Source organism: Lissotriton vulgaris, chromosome 10, assembly GCF_964263255.1.
Source record: "Lissotriton vulgaris chromosome 10, aLisVul1.2, whole genome shotgun sequence".
Classification (NCBI taxonomy): Eukaryota; Metazoa; Chordata; class Amphibia; order Caudata; family Salamandridae; genus Lissotriton; species Lissotriton vulgaris.
This window is the reverse complement of record NC_141698.1, coordinates 592,034,674-592,052,572: the sequence shown is the minus strand read 5'-3', so window position 1 is coordinate 592,052,572 and position 17,899 is coordinate 592,034,674.

The following is a 17,899-nucleotide window of genomic DNA, read 5'->3' as shown; positions in this document are numbered from 1 at the left end:
CAACACACCACACACTACACATACAAAAAACACAATTAATATAAATATCAATTAATCAATTAATAACAATTAATATTATTACATTGATGTAATTATAAATTAACCAATTAACACATTTAAATTACAAATTATTAATTAATTAACAATTATTAATTAATTAACAAGATATATAAAAGAATAGACAATATTTATTAATGCATTATTTATAAATAATATTATGAACTAATAATAAAAAACGAATTACCAATTAATTAATTAACAATTAATTAACAATAAATACCAATAAATAAATACAATCTCTTTAATTAATTTAATTTATTTATTACACACCCTATTCCCCTATAAACACACAACCCACTACACATAAATAAATCATGTCATTTAATCACTTAATAATAATTAATTGCCAACTAATTATTAATTAACAATAACAAAAAATAATAATATTACTACATTATCTCTAATTAATTTAATTAACTATTTAATAATAATTAATTAACAATTAATTATTAATTAATTATTATTTATTAATCAAAAATATAAAAAAATATCAATTAATTAATTATAATTAAATTACTTCCCACCCTATTCCCCTATAAACCCACAACCCTCCCTCAAAGCACTTCATTGGTTTCCCGTCCAAGAACGCATTTCCTTCAAAGCCTTGTGCATCTCTCATAAAATCCTACAAGACAAGGGTCCTCCAATACTGAGACCCCTCATCAAACCACACAAATCATCCCGACAGCTCAGGTCGGACTCCCTGTTTCTAGCAAGCGTTCCCAGAATAAGGAAAGTCCGTGCTGGCGGTCGCCGCTTTTCTTATAAGGCGTCCAAGCTTTGGAACAGTTTACCCCTTAACATCGGCAAAGAAAACAATCTGCTCTCATTTCACAGATTATTGAAACCTGGTTGTTCCCCCAATAAACCATCTCCAGGAGTACTGTCAAGCTTTCATGATAGCGCTGGGATGCCCGAGGGTAGCTACGCGCTCTAGAAATCCTAAATCAAATCAAATCAAATCAAACCCGCTCTGATACTAAAATGCAAAATGTAAACAAAATTACTAATTTCTAAACATACATTAAAAACATGTTTGACAAACATATAAACAACATAATAAAATACATAACACTAAACAAAATTTCAATATTAGTAACATACACACCTTAATATCGATATTCTGTCTATTGATATTATTTCACATCGATATTCTATACCATCGAAATGAAAACATCGATATTATTGTATATCGATATTTTAATTTCGATATTTTGTCTCTCTACCATCAGGGGATATACAGATTTCTTGTCTTTAGGATATCTGAAATAATCTTCCCTGGCCGTGTTTTTGTAAACCTTTGAAGCTGGCCTTGGTAATTCTTATTATGTCTGACACATTGTGTCTTATTGTTACTATATTACATGTCATCAATGCGTGCCCTAACAGATCTTCCCCAATTTAATCCACTGTTTGTGGTTTCCTTTTTTACCTAGTGTAGATATTTTGTGGGAATCTACATTGTCTATTCCCAACCAGTATCTGACAGTCCCTGCAAAGCTAAATAGCTCCATGCCGTAAGGCCAGTCAATCAATCAATCAATCAATCACAAAAATTTGTAGAGCGCGCTACTCACCCGTGAGGGTCTCAAGGCGCTGGGGGGGGGGGTCGCTACTGCTCGAACAGCCAGGTCTTGAGTTGCTTCCTGCAGAAGAGGTGTTCCGGGTTCATCCGTAGGTGAGTGGGGAGGGAGTTCCATGTCTTTGCCGCAAGGTAGGAGAAGGATCTTCCTCCGGCGGTGGGTTTCCGGACTCGAGGAACGGAGGCAAGGGCGAGGCTGGCGGATCGGAGCTGGCGGGTGGGTGTGTAGAAAGTGAGACAGCTGTTGAGGTACGTCGGGCCCATGTCTTGAAGAGCCTTGTGTGCGTGGGTGTGGAGTCGGAATGTGATCCTCTTGTGGACTGGGAGCCAGTGCAGGTCTTTCAGGTGGGTAGAGATGTGGCTGCGGCGATGGATGTTCAGAATGAGTCGTGCTGAGGCGTTCTGGATGCGCTGCACTCTCTTCTGGAGTTTGGCTGTGGTTCCCGCGTAGAAGGTATTCCCTTAGTCCAGATGGCTGGTGATGAGGGCCTGGGTGACTGTCTTCCTGGTTTCGGTGGGGATCCACTGGAAAATCTTTTGAAGCATGTTGAAGCGCGAAGACGAGACGGCGTTTACTTGCTTGGTCATCATGAGGGAGGAGTCCAGGATGAAGCCTAGGTTGCGTGTGTGGTCTGTTGGTTTGGGTGCAGTGCCCAGGGCCGGGGGCCAACAGGAGTTGTCCCAGGCAGAGGGGGATGGTCCTAGGACTAGGACTTCCATTTTGTCCGAGTTCAGTTTTAGGCGGCTGGTCTTCATCCATTCTGCGACGTCTTTCATTCCCTCCTGGAGGTTGGCTTTGGCGGTGGTGGGGTCGTTGGTGAGGGAGAGGATCAGCTGGGTGTCGTCGGCGTAGGAGATGATGTTGAGGTTGTGTTGGTGAGCGATGGCTGCGAGAGGGCTCATGTAGATGACTTCGGAGGCTGTGGAACGGAACGGGGGGAGGAGGACTCTTTGGGTTCTTCCGGTGAGGAACGAGATGATCCACTTCAGGGTCTCTCCTTGGATTGCTGTGTTGCTGAGGCGCTGTATCAGGGTGCGGTGGCAGGTCCAGGAGGATGAGGCCACCACTCCTGATGGCCTGGACAATAGTGAAGGGTAGCAGGGACAGTAAACTTTTTAGACTTCTACCCTCTTCAAGATCCCAGTTTATTTTTCCACTTATAAAGAGTACTTCAGCCCTGTATTAAAACTGTGGCAAAATCATTCCTTGATATGCTGCCAATACAGGTTTATAGATAGGGTCCTTCATACACCTTATCAAGTTTCTTGAGTCCCCGCACCCATGATCAGGTTTTTGCCTGCAGGGCTTCTATGTGCTCTTTTCATGACAAGCTCTTGACAAACCACAAGCCGCTTTTCTCCCTGGACCCTGACCCGCCATCTTGTCCATTCCCTTGTCTTTTACCCTTTTCCCTCGTTTCCCCCTTGACGATCCTCTGAATTGTCTTTTCTCCATACCCTTGTATCCCTCCCACCCTCCCTAGGTGCTGTGACTGCGTTCCCCCTCCGACCCCACTTAATGGAACTCTGCTCTCCTGGTTTTTTGGGTCTTGACCTGAGAAAATCTACTATTTGTATATATATGTATACAGAGATAACTCTAACCACTAGTATATGTAGTAGACTTTTGTACTCACTACCATTCCTATGTGACTCTTAGACTGTATGCATTTGTATATCTTCCTTGAGTGACTTTACAACTTGTACATTTGCAATTTGTTTTCTGTTTGTATCTTTTATGTAACAGATGTAATCCTAAGTCCTTATGTAGCACAACTGGTTCTTATGTAAAGCGCTCTGGCACCTTCGGGTAATGTTTGCGCTATAGAAAATCGCATTAAATAAACTATCTCAATTATAGCATTATTTATGAACCAGTTTAATTTTACCTTGTTTTCCCAACTGGAAACACTTTAGTGTTCTCCATATTTAATGTTAATTCTTTCCTACTACAATAATTTGAGACGACTTCTAGCTTGCTCTGCAGTCCAATTTCTTCAAATAGATAATGACTAGATCATCTGCATAAAGAAGACAGCTAGCATGTGAGCCATTTATTTTAGGGCTAAGGCCATTTGATATGCTTAAGGTTTTTGGCAGATTGGCTAACAATAAGGGGAACAACAATGGTGGTAAAATTAGCCTTGTGTAAGGCCGTCTTGATATATATTCTCAGTGAAAGAGATCCATCATTATCTGATTCAACCTGTGCTAATTTATTTTTATGTATTTACGGTAGAATTAAAATTAACCACATGGTAATTCGTAATTTCTTAGAGCTTCCCACAGTATTTCCCCATCATCCGTATCGAATGCTGAACAGAAGTCCACAAGACAACAGTATATACCCCCTCCTAACTATACTGATTGTTTAGCTATGGCCCACATGCTAAAGAAATGATCTGCTGTGAGAGGGTCACTCCTTAAAACCTCCTTACTCAATAGGAATTATCATGTCTGTTTCTACCCATTCTTTCAATATCCCCAAGAGGATTGAGAAAGTTTTCCTACTCACATCCCCAAAAATCTATTTGCCTATAGTTTTGTGCGAGCTTATGCATCTGCTTTTATATATGGGTTTAATCACCTCCCCTTCCAACTGTCTGGAAAAATTCCTGACAATAGGATCTTTTGAAAGAGTGGGTAGAGCGAGCTAGACCAACAAACTATTGTGTTTTCACTAAGGTTATACACCTTTTTAGATGTCTACATTTGTCATAAAACCAGAGGTTTCTATTTTGTTTTTCAGATGTTTTCCTACTTATCCTATTATTTAATTATTTTAACTCATCCTTAAACATCCTACCACTTTTTTGAAAAATGTTATCCTCACACAAACTGACACCTTTTACAGGTATCTCCTCTTCTCTGATCTCTTTATACTCATGCTGGAAAGTTTTTAACAAGTTTGGGTGATTTCTGTTATCCTTGTAGATAAACGTCTTGGGAAAGATTCATTTAAGGGGAGCATTTGCTTTATTTTATGGAGGGTTCCCATATTCATTGTTGTAAGTAGAGACTAGCAGCCTGATTCATGAAGGTGAATTGCGCTCGCAAAGGGCCAGATTTTCAGAATCTGGCCCTTTGCGAGCGCAATATTTGCATTTGGGATTCATCATCCCAAATGCAAAAATCGGTAATAGCGAATTCGCAAATTTGCGAGGAATTACATTTCAGAAATCTCTATTTGAGATTCCTTAAATGCAATTCATCATCCATTTTCAAATTGCGAAATCGCAATTTCGGGCGGCTATTTACCGTGAGCTCAAACCTCGTGGTAAATAGCGAAAACTTAGAAAAATGCTTTTAAAAGCATTTTTCTAAGTTGCATGTTGCACACACACATGTCCTTTGGACATGTGTGTGCGCAACACCAATGTAGATTTTGTTTCAGGGGTGCTACAGGGTGTTCTTTGGACACCCCTAGCACCCTTTAAATCGCTATCTTATTTGCGATTAGCAAATTGCTAATCGCAAATAAGGAATGTGTAGGAATTGCATTCTTTTTTGCGATTCCTACATGAATCCCGTTTTGCGAGTCTGTAATAGCAATTCCTTATGAATCGCTATTGAAGACTCGCAAAACGGGTCTTTGATGAATCAGGCTGTAGATCTCTCCCTTTGATTTGCAAAACCTCATACTTCTCGACTTCACTATAGGTCCAAACATGAACAAAGACATACTCAATTGGTCAACTCTGATGACCATACAGAAAGGTTTTCCTTGCCAGAGTATACAAAGGTACACATTTATTTACACTGACTAAACTATTTGAGGCAGCAAAATTTCGCAAAGAAGTGTCCCTTGCCACTGCAGCACTTTCAGGGTAAAATGCTGGGCTTATATTAAATACAAGCAACATTTCTTCATACATTGAATCAATCATGCACGGAGCTAATCTGTGATTAAAATCGCCTAACAGAATAAGCAGATGCTGAGGGTACATTGAAAACAGTTTAAACAGGTACTCGTTAAACATTTTCATTTCTCCGGGGTAAACGGATGAGCTCTTCGTTTGCTTATACATATAGTAACAATAATACAACCTGAGCCCATCTTAGCATTACGTAATTGTACCCCACGAGCAAGCTTTCAATTGCTTCTGGTATTCATTTCCTTTACAAACCCTGAGGAGTTATTTATTGCTGTCTGTTGTACTTGCAAGAAGCTGTTTATCTTGGCGGGGCTCCATGCACAGCCATGTTTCCTGGAAACAGAAGATCCCATACATGTCTGTTACCTGCTTAAAAATCTCCTGTTTCATTAAATCCCTGAACCTGTGCGTGTTCCAGGAAAATATTGTAATTCTGTGCATTGAACACCATCCATAGTCAATGTTATTTTTTGTTTTGTTTTGGTTCTCATATGCGACAATCCAAAAAGGTGTTTCTTACGGTGCTTACTGGGTTTAGAGAACTGAATATACACACAATACCTAACCGGAGGTTCCCTTGCCCTGATACACATACTTTCAACCTTTATATCGAGGTGTCGAGGATTCCCCAGCATACCTCCCATTGGATTAGGATGTCTTAATCCTTGGACCGTTTTAATCCTCTATTGCCTATCTGAATTTGAATCATGACTAACAAGAGATTCCCATATACTGGCTCTCTTCTCAGAAACATTTATACAGTCTAACCTATCAAATTGTCTAGCTGTCTTTAACCAAGTTGCACAAGACGGTGGACTACTAGAAATCCAATTAATACAAATTTCCCTACGCGCAATGATAATCAGAATTAACAACAGTTGCTCAAGCGATTTCTTGTCCTTCCCAGTAAAACTATAATCGCCTAGAATCCCCAAAACAATCAAAGATATGCTTACCTCTATGTTCTTTTTCAAATATCTGTTAATATGCTACCCACTTCTAGCCAAGGACATTGCCAGAACATATGCACATCATCTGCTTTCTGGAGCCCACATTTCGGTTAGCATCTTATTTCTCCTCCTATTGTGGACAGCTTCTTTGGGGACCAATAGACCCTGTGCAAGGTAATTAAATGGTTCTTCTTTAAGAGTGCATATTTGACAAACAAACATAGTGTGTTCATAGACATTTGCCACAAAGTTGTTAAATCGGCGACTGGAAGGGCCTCTTTCCACTTTTCCTCCAGTGGCATCGTATGAGAGTCTTCCTCTTGGATTAGAATCAAGTACCATTTGGCAGTCTCTTTTTTCTGTACAGGATTGCCGTATAAAGCTGTTTCCCACTCATTCACTGCTCCTAGAGAGGATTGACTTTTGGCCCAACTTGTTAATTGTAAGTATTTAAATCTACACAATATATATATATTTTTTCCAATAAGTAGTCCCACGATATTTAATTCTGCTCGTCCATTAGTTAGCCCCATTTTTCAATTTCAGCATCTATTAGCGGTGTAGATAAGGAGTCTTGTAAACATGAAGGAGTCCCGGGCGATTTCCAAATAGGAGCTATTTGACTATAGTAGAGTAGCTTCAATATTCGCCTGACCTGAAGCCAGAGTCTACATGCTGCATTCAGTACCTTCAAACTGATTTTCTTGAAGAATTTAGGGTGCCTGAATTTGAACAAGAAGTAGTTACCTTGTTCTGCAAAATTACTGACTAAGCAAGGTCGAAGTAGCTGGATGCGTTCAGTTAGAAGTGCTCTGATGTTTTTTAACTTGAGGGCCTAGAAAGATAGCAAAAAGTCAGGTAAAGCAAGCCCCCGGTCTATTTTTTTTTCAGAGTTTCTTCCAGGCGATTCTTGGGTTTTTATTGGCCCATAAAAAACGTTTCAAATCGCCTTGCCATTTTTTTAACCATTTTAGCTCGAAATATAATGGTAAGGCATTAAATATAAACATGGACTTTGGCAAAATCATAATTTTTTATCAAGTTCACCCGGCCAATAATCGATAATGGTAGGGTAGACTAGGTATGTAACAGCCTTTTAGTTTCTTTCACACGTTTTAGAAAGTTTATCTTTGCCATTTCTCCCAAGGATTTAACTACCTGGACACCTAGATATCTTATCTTTTTTTTCACACTTTTCCTTAGAGTAGAATCAAGTTGAGTATTCCAGGTCATTATCTCAGTTTTCTCTTCATTTACCTGGTATCCCGCTATTAAAATCTTTTAATAAGCCTATTATAATTGAAAATTATTCTGTAGGGTTTTGCGTGTATAGTATTAGGTCATCAGTGTAGAGGGCCTCTTTCTTAACCCAACCTTGATATTGGAAAGGCTGGCTCAGCTGTTCCTTCCTAATCCTCCTTGCTAAGGGCTCGATGTATAGATTAAACAGCAAGGGAGATAGGGGACAACCCTGCTGTGTACCTCTACCTATTCTTAATTGCTTAGTAAGTGATCTGTTAATTAAAATTCTTGCAGAAGGGCATGTGTAAATGTTTTTTATAGCATTAACAAAGTTGTTCCCCAGCTCATTATGGGTTACGACAGTGTGAAGAAAGGGCCAGCTAGCCCTGTCAAATGCCTTAGCAGCATCAACAGTCAAAATAGCTAAGGGAAGATTTCTTTTTGTGGCCAGATCTATAGCACATACCAGGTCATGTATAGGATCAATTAATTGTCTGTTTTTCATAAACCCGTTTTGTGAAATTCCTATTAAATCTCCCAATACTTTATCTAGCCGTTTTGCTAATATACTCGTAAATATTTTATAATCATTATTAAGCAAAGCTATTGGGCGGTAGGATTCACAATATTTAGGATTCTTGTGGGGTTTTAGTATAAGGCTTATTGTGGCTGCATTCCAGGATTCTGTAATGTCTCCTTATTTACATAGACAGAGTTAAATAATGCAGTTAATGAATAAGCTATTTCCTTCACTATGACCTTATAGAATTCACTAGGAATCCCATCAGGTCCAGGTACTTTCCCATTCTTCAAGTTTCATATTGCTAAGGATACCTCTTCAGGTATAATGGGGTTATTGAGCAGAGATTCCTTATCTGAGGAAAATTTTGGAAGAGGGTCACCTGAAAGCCACGTAGTTAACCGTTTGTGCGACGATGAGATCTCTTCCTTGTATAGATTTTGGAAGAAATAGGTCAAAGCTGCCCCAATGTCATTATCATCAGTGCAGCTTACATCCGTCTCTCCAAAATTATCTCTTTTATTGTATTCCTAGCAGGTCCCCCCTAGTTTTCCATGCCAATAACCTTCCACATCCTTCACTGTACTGATAATGCACCAGCTTAGTAGCCAACCAGTTTTTCTTAACTATACCTTCCAGACATTCATCAAGTTCTCTCTTCCCCTCATCAATTTGTGCAAAGATCTCATTTACTGCTACTGAGTCCTGTGATACATAGAAATCTTTTTGCCAGGAGGTTATTTTCATCTCTATCATTTCAATTTTTTAAATAATTTTCTTTCTTCCTATGCGTGGCATAACTAATTATTCTCCCTCTGATGTAAGCTTTATTTGCATCCCATATAATCCGTAATGAAGTAGAACCAGCATTCAGTTCAAAGTAGTCTAGCATGTTTTGTTTCAGTTTTGTTTGTATTTCCAATTCTCCTAACAAGGACCTGTCCAATGTCCATCTGATTTCAGCGCCCGTTTGTTCTACAGCTATCTCTAAACTAACTGCTGAATGGTCAGAGAAATGGACAGGGTGATGAAAAACTGCTTTAAACTTATTACATAATCTTGAGTCAATATAATAATAATCTATACGAGAACCATGACCATATTTTTTATTTTGAAGTGTACATTCCATCTTTCTAACAGCTCTTATCCTCCAGGGGTCTATTAGTGCTAAATTCTTCATCATGTTTTGTATAAAGGCTCGTATTTTTATAGAACAAACTGTTGGCCTAGTGGTTGATTTGTCTAATTCAGGATCTAACAGAGTATTAAAGTCCCCCACCATTATAATAGGATAATCATCATTCAATAGTTGTTGTAGAAGGTCATGTAGTGGTGATGGGTCATCTGCATTCGGGCCATTATAACTGATCATGGAGTAGTTCTATGTATCCTCACTGTCGCAATAACCCATCTTCCTTTAGGGTCTGAGACTACTTTTTTTTTTGCATGAGCAGTGTTTTTAAACAGGCTAGCGGCCCCTTTAATATTGCAGAGTTGGTTAGTACATGCTATCTGGTATATCCACTAATGCCCTTTAAGTATCGGTTCCCATTCTTTTTGTTGCAGGTGAGTTTCTTGCAATATTATAATGTCACTCTTTGAAATTCTGATACTCTGAACCCATTTATGTTCCAGCTAAGTATCCTCAAAGTATACTTGTTACTTATGTTAACCATATTCTAGTGAGATTTCCTGTTTTCTAGGGTTTTTTTGCATATGAGGACTTAAAAAAAACATTCCCAATGCTCTGCACACCGTGTGTAAATTGCAAAATTTAGGCAGTGCATCCTTACCCCATTCTCATAGAGCTCCACCCTCCTTCCCAAGGGAACCATCCCTTTGACCTATAAGGGCATAAGAGCTACCCAGCGGCCTTCATCTTTCCAGCGTTATACTTTGTATATGTGTTTGGACTCAACCTATTTTTTGAGAGTTTTTAAGATTTTATCTGCTTAATAAAGCTTTCTACTTCCTCTGGATCTCTAAAAATATACATTTTATAATTCCAAATAATTTTTAATGTGGCGGGAAACTTCATTTGTGCCTCCACCTCTAGGACATGAAATTTGTTAGTCAGCGGTAGACTTGAGATTTGCTGTAGTTCTCCAGTCGTTTTTGATTCATAGTGTTAATAACACTGGGGGATTTTGTAAAGTGTACCTGTTAGTTTGTTGTATCCTTGGTTCCGTAGATGTTGTACGCAGCTTCCCCTCAGGTTTCGCTCTCTGAGATAGTTTTGCGTTGGAGCTCTGCTTCCCCAGTTTTTTCAACTCTTTACCCAACACAGGTATTTTTTGGGGGCTCATGTGCCAAGACAAGCCAAGCTCCAGCCTATTTGCTAGGTCTTCTGTGACTTGTGCGCAAGAATATTATAATAACGCATGTGTATTAACCACTTCGCCTTGCCCACGCATAGACGATAGTGCTACAACCCTTCAGCCTGACTAAGTTGAAGGGCAGCCAGGTACCAGGGGGGCACATATACTGTAGACAGCACCATACGCTAAACGCTGCCCCGAGCAGTCCTTAACACCTCACAGGATATGGCAATGGATCAGACAGAGCACACCAGGAACCCTAAAATAAAAAACAAGGTGGGCGATACAGACACCAATGGGTTAATCCAGTGTACACCCCCTGAGAGAGCGGCAGCGACTGCAAGGAAAAAGGAGGGAAACCAAAAGCATCGCCGAGCCAGGAGAACCAGAAACCTGGGCTCTAATCCCACAAGTACCCAAAACCCAACGTACTCGCCTGCGGCACCTCCAAACACAGCCGCTGCCGCATCCAGTTGACCCCGCCCACGCCTGAGTCCGTGAGGGAGACAGCTGCAGAGGAAAGCAGGGCAGTCCTGTAGGCACGCAGGCACAGAGGTACAAGGTTTTTTTCTGTAGTTCCTCCCGTCCGCTTTCTTAAAAGAGCCTAAGGTTTTGCTTAGGAGGATTAAAGTTTTGTTTTGAAGTGCGCGCATAATGTATTGAGTCCATTTCCAAAGAAGGAAAACATATGCTGGAGTCAAGTCTGTGGTCGACTCGTTAGCCGGGCGCCATGTTCCCCCGAGCTCAGAATATGGCATCCATAGTCAATGTTGCTTAGATCATGTCTGCCCATCTTATCTACCTTACCCGACCTCAGGTACGCATAGTTATTTGGGCCTAATCTAAACAACTCCTCATTACTGCATCCTCCTTGTGCTAAGGTAATTGTCATGGTACCTTCCCTATTGTTTAATATGTACCTAATGCTTTGCTGAGAACCATAGTGGTCCACTCTAACTTTATCTTCTTGAAGACCGCCGTGGCATTGTGGAAAGCCCACCCAGGGGGTTTCATTATGTTTTAGCTCCGCTCTTGATGAGAATTGTATTCCTTGAGTTTTCAGTTCTCGTTCAGCTTCTATCTCTGGCCTGCACGGAAAATAGTAAAATCTTTGTAACCTCCACATCTGACTTATTTTGCAAACATAAATCACATTGGATTTTATAGGAAGCCCTCACTCACCACCCTGGTTGGTAACATGCTTCATCATCGGGCCCACCAGAAGAAGCCGAATGCCTCCCTGGTGTGCTACTATGCCAGAATACTGCAGAGCTGGTTTTGTGACAAGAGTATGAAAAAGTGAGTTTAAAAATGTCAAGGTTATATACCACACAAAAACTTTATTCAGTGGTTAACCTGACATATTAAAAGTATGTGTAAGGAAATTACCAAATAGATTGTTTGGGTATTTCCAGCTTAAGGTGGGGTTGACATGTTTCAGCCCGTTATGTGCAATTTGCTGGGCATTCTTCAGGACCGTGGGAAGTGTACCTCAGCGGTGTGGGCGCGCTAAGGCCCACCCTGACCTAAGGACGTGAAAGTTAAAATCGTGTAAAAACTATTCGGTGCAAAGAAATAAAACAAACCAACAAGTTGTGGGATTTGCCTAGAAATCAGAGGAACCTGTATAGTCTGAAAGGGAAAAAAAGGACATACAAACACTTAGTAAATAAGATCTGTCTACAGGGTTCTCTAGAGGACCGATCTCTGAGTGAAAGTGCTTATGACTAATCATAATTGCGTGACCTTTCTGTAATAGTAGCTATATTGGTGCAGGATCCAACGGTCTGGGGTGTAGACCGATGAGTGGACATGCACTATGCCTGGTAGGAAAAAGGCGTAGCTTGTGGCCCTCATCGCCGTAATTGGCGTATAGATCGATACTCGTGGGATAAAGATCAATGGGCCAAATGCGGGGCCAGTGAAAAGGCAGTGACTAATAAATGACCCAGCGTTTTAGTGATAAGGGTGAGAATTCTCACTTGTTAGCTAAAAGATCCACAACCCATAGGTCTCGGGAGGGGGGTGGAGGCGAAAATGGCACACCCTGTTGGAAGGGAGAAGGTAAATAACAGAAACACGAATTAGCAATGAAAAAGATGCACATGGCATCGAAAAACACTTAGCTGTATGCTGCGAAGTAGAAAGGTACTCACGCCCGCAACGCCTAGCACCCGCTTGGTGCCTAGGTTATAGCTGTTGACCGGACCTCATGGATAGCGTTTGGACAGTTGTGAAACGCTAAAGTAGTTGCCGGTCGAGGGGGCTGGCCCGGTAGCTGTGTGTCACGTCATCGCTGTGACGCGCGGCGCAGCCAATGGGCAGTGGTTAATGGACGCGAGGCTTGGAACACAAGCTTTTGGGTGTAGCCAATCAGCTGCAAAGGTTATGAGGAGGCTTGGAACGCAGACTAGATTGGTGTCACGGGAACAAAGAATAAAACTTTATTGAAGGGATCAGGTAATGGTACGCACAGTTAGCCTCAAAGAAATACTCGATGGAGGATTACTGGAGGCAGATAGTGCAAAAGGTGCTCTTTGAGATGCACGATAGTTTTGGTCTAAAAATGAGAAATGAAGCATGTGAAGTCAGCCAAACAGGAAAAGGCAATGGGACTTGGGATACAATAAACAGATATCTCTGCCGGATTGTTTGTTCTGTAACAGTATCTCATGTTATATTGTGTAGTGAATTCAGCGAGCTGTATGGCAGTAAGGATCTGATTTATTAATCAAAAAAGATTCTTCATGGTCTGAAAGGGGTCAAGATTGCAATTGCTCCAGATACAACCTAGGCATTAGGGGAGACCCTTGTTTGTTTAATACAAAGACTATGATGGGTGGGTGGTAGCTCCTCATCTTCAAAGAAGATTGTTAACGTTTTAGTACAGATGACCATGGTATTCCATCATTTAAACCATCAATGTGCGTCCCCAATCGTACACCCAACGTTGTTCTTTCTCAAAAAGGACATTAGTGATGCGTTTCCCTGTTGGGATTTGCTCAATGATTGTCCAGTGAAGATAATTTGGCGTATGATTTTGTTGGAGAAAATGCTCACTCATTTTAGTGGTTGCTTTGCGACACCTGATGTTACTGCGGTGTCCGCAAATACGATGTTTAATTTTACGGGTGGTCATCCACACATATCTTTTTTGGCAGGGGCAGGTGATTAGGTAAACCACATTTGTGGAGTTGCAGTTTGTGTATGCTCTCTGGGTTCATACTTTGCCTGGTTCGAGAGCAAGCTGGTTAGTGTGTTTGGTTAAGTGGCACACACTACAATTTGAACACGGGTAATGTCCTGTTATTGGTGGCAGGCCCCAAGCACTTGTGATTGATCTCTCATTTGGCATGTTGGTAGGTTCTGTTTTTGGACGTGTGTGGACATGGGAGTTTCTCAGGCTCCTTCCTTTTTTAAAGGAAAAGAGGGGTTTTTCCCATGTTTTGTTATTACTGGTAATGACATTCCAGTGCTTGTTAACTGATTTTTTCATTGCATCTGACATACTGCTGTACGTGGTAACACACGTGAGTGGTGTGTCTTTTGCTTCTCTCACGTTGTCTTCAAGTAGTGCTTCTCGTGGCTGGTTCCTTGCACGTTTGTTGCCTTTGTCTAGAATTTTAGAAGGATATTCTCTTGCTTTAAGTCTCCGAGTAAGGTCAGTAGCTTGTTTCTTGTAGTCTTTGATGCCACTACAGTTTCTACTGATCCTTAAGTACTGGCCGTAGGGAAGATTCTCTTCTGAGTGGTCTTGGGTGGAAGCTTGTGAATTTCAGTAGATTTTTTTTTGCTGTGGGCTTGTAGTGGGTTCTGGTGGCTAGCCCTGTACTCTTTGCTGTTATGACCAAATCAAGGAAGACCACTTCCTCCTTGCTACTACTGTGTGTGAAAGCTTCCTATAAAATCCAATGTGATTTAATGTTTCCAACCCTTCTCATGTGTTTGTGCTTACACACATAGAACAATTGACACACTTTTGTTGCTTGATATACATTTACCAAGGGGACTGAGAGTGTCTTTTTCTCTCTCTCTCTCTCATTGTTAAAACCTTATTTTGCAAACACCCCACTTGCTTTAGGCCATTAGTTGAGGTGGAGACTAGGCCATTTTGAACGAGTCTGGAGCAATATAGACCTACTGAGGAGATTTAATTTCCTGGGCCCTTTAGCAGTCTTACTTTCTTGGTCAAGTTCCACAAATACCCATAAACTATTTACATTCTTACTTCATGTTTCCATATTTCTCTTTTGTGTTATATTTCCCATGGTATTTAGATGAGGGTCGACATTGCTTGGGTTGCTTTTGCTAATACCAATCAATCTTGGATTCTTTTGTGCATTCATTTCAAGAGGATTTCGGAGGCATAAGACAGTTCCCTACTCCTAACTTTGCCTCTTCTCTCAACCCATCACTTCTGTGGGTGCCAGTTTTCATCAGGTTTCTATATGACATGTAATTAATTCCTCTTACCCTATTCCTCCTATTGTCGCAATGAACCTTTCCAGCTGCTGCCTTTGACCCTCCTTTTTTTCACTCCACTTGCCAATCCTTGAACATGTGTATAGATTATTGGTAGAGCTTCTCCTTGCCCTGTTAGTTTTAGTAAGTTCCTTCTCCTTACCATTGATTTCCCTACTCTAGCTTTTAAAATGTTTAACATTTACTACATATTTCCTAAAGCAGTGGCTTATTTCCAATCGACTTCTGTTTATTCTCTGTTTCTGCCTTAGATTTCCAATCAAGGTAGTAAGGCCAGTGGGGTAACATTCCCTCTTTTTATTCACATTGAGCGTTTAGTTATGTATACTGAGGATAATACGTCAGTGGTGGATGCCACTTCCCCCACTCCCCCATACCCTTGAATAGCATTTTCTTTCACGTTTCTCTGGTCTAACCAAGCCAGGGATACCACTGTTTATGTGCTGAAATTTGACGACTTTGGCCTGCAAGTAAGACTTGTGAGTTTTTAGGGTATCAGTATTGAAAACTATGGCTTCAAAGATGCTTTGCAATGTTTTTTGAATTAAGACCATTATGTCCAGCATGGAAAAAGATGAACTGGATGAGATATCCAGGTCGATATCCGAATTAAGGGTTAAATCTTGGCAGGACGTATTTGCGGTACTTAAATGTGACATATTAGTTACTTTTCCTTGATTCACATGGGTGGTATTTGGGGCCTTCTTTGACATACAATGGACCTCTTGGAGGTTTAAATTCTCCTGTACAGAGCATGAATCATTTACTGTACTGTCCTGTACATATTACCTTCTGTGGTACTCCCTAAACAAACAGGGGGCGAGGATGACAGTCTGGACTCCAAACTATTTAAACCTGGCTCCATTACTTGTATCTCCACCACATCCAGAGAGGTTAAAGACATATTTAAATAGCCCTTTAAATGGAGAGTGACAGATTTGGGCAATCATCCCTTACAGTTTTTTCCTAAAGTGTTTTTCTACAAAGAATTTTATGGATTTTACTTGAGTGAAGCCTTAGATGGTTCTGCTTCAGCAGCTATTGCTCTACTAGCATCACTTAATCCCTCTAAGACCGTTATTTCTGCGCCGTTGCCTAAAGTATTTTCAACTGGGCCAGGCCACTACTACTTTGCAGCCTCTTACCCTTCCTTGTCCTCCGCACCACAACAGATCTTCCAGTTCTTCCTGTTTTGCTCAGTGTTACCCTGACCACTTAAGATTATTATATAAGAGTAACAGAAGTGTAGGTCTTCTTCTCCACTCATCCACGTTAATATCAACCCTTCTCACCTCCCCTGGTTGGAAGTACTTTATGGTGAGCAGCTACTCTCCCAAGTAGCTGGAATACCAATATTGTACAAATTGTGGCGCTAATCAGTATATTTTGAGGTTCTGGAGTGGAATCATGGGAGCCTGCCTCGGTGCTATGATATATGCCACCCTTCCACAATTGCAACTTTTTCACTTCAATTCAATTTGCTTCAGCCACCGCCTCCACCACAGAATCTTGCTGTATCTTAGACACAGTGCAGTGCTTAATGTTTTATGCAAATATTAAAATGAATAAAGATTAAAAAAAATTAAAATGTATATGACATTACAAATTAGGGACACCCTCTGCCTAGCCCTTGCTCTCACATTATTTAACATTGGTCAGACGAAAATATTCATAATGTGGAAGTCAATCAGACTACAGGACCACAAATCCTTTGATCATGACGGAGAAAAGTCGAGGTCTTATGGTTTCCATATCTGCCACATTCTACATCTGTTATTCAAACCTATGTTCACACATGTGAATAATAAGTTTCACACTGAAACAGGCATAATAAATGTCCAAGTTAGTCTACTTTCTGAGGCATCTCTTTCTTATTAGCACTACTACTGGATGGGGAGTGATGAACTAGTTGAAAATGTTTTGGCCAGCTTAAAAAAATCCTTTCTATTGCCCTTTTGATTTTTTGAAGTAGAAGAAAGTCATCACCCTTTGGGACTGACTAAGTAGGACCATATTTATGACATTGGTGGTGCAGGACTGCGCTGCCCTGCGTCACAGAGAAAGATCCAATACGGACCATTCCTGTCCTTTCCCCCTGTGCTAGCACTGTTTTCGCAGACTCGCGCCAACGCAGGCACCCTTGTGTAAGGGTGCCTGTGTTGTAAGCAGGATTGCAAGCAAGGAGCACCTTCCTGCAGAAAAAGAATCATGAGAGGCATTTTCCTCTTTCCTGCAGCACACATAGAAAGTGGAAGAGACGGTGAGAAATTAATATATTTCTACTTGTTGAACCTCCCCTGAGGAGGTATATCTTTTTGGCGCATTTCCAGGTTTACGAGGTTTTGTAAACTTGGAGATGCATCAAAAACCAAGGAAGGTGCATGGGAACACCCGCGCAACGCCCATGGAATGCCTACCCAGCGCAGAGTAATGCCACGCATTGATTTGCGCTGCATTGCATTACTCCATATTTTTGGAGCCACTTTACATGACTTGAAAAACATGACTTAAGGTTTGCGTCGCTCTTGAATCGGATTGCGTGGTGCAAGAGCGATGCAAACAGGGTCAGACATATGACCAGTTGTGTTTACAGCAAAGTCTTTCAAAATGATAGTGAGCCAACATGCTTCTGTGAGTAGAATGATATAGTGGACCCTCTTCTGACACTGACACCTGTCTGTATCACTCTTTACTGCTAAAGTGAGGTAACAGTGCAGAAGCATAAACCCAAAGAAAGTGCCTAGTTTGTAGAAGCTCGCTACTCACACCATAGCTGTGCATGCCCTTCATAGCAGAGAGGCAGTGGCCACAAAATCTCAAAAGCAAAAGAAGAATGCAGACGAAGAACGTTTCTCTAAATATATACTTCA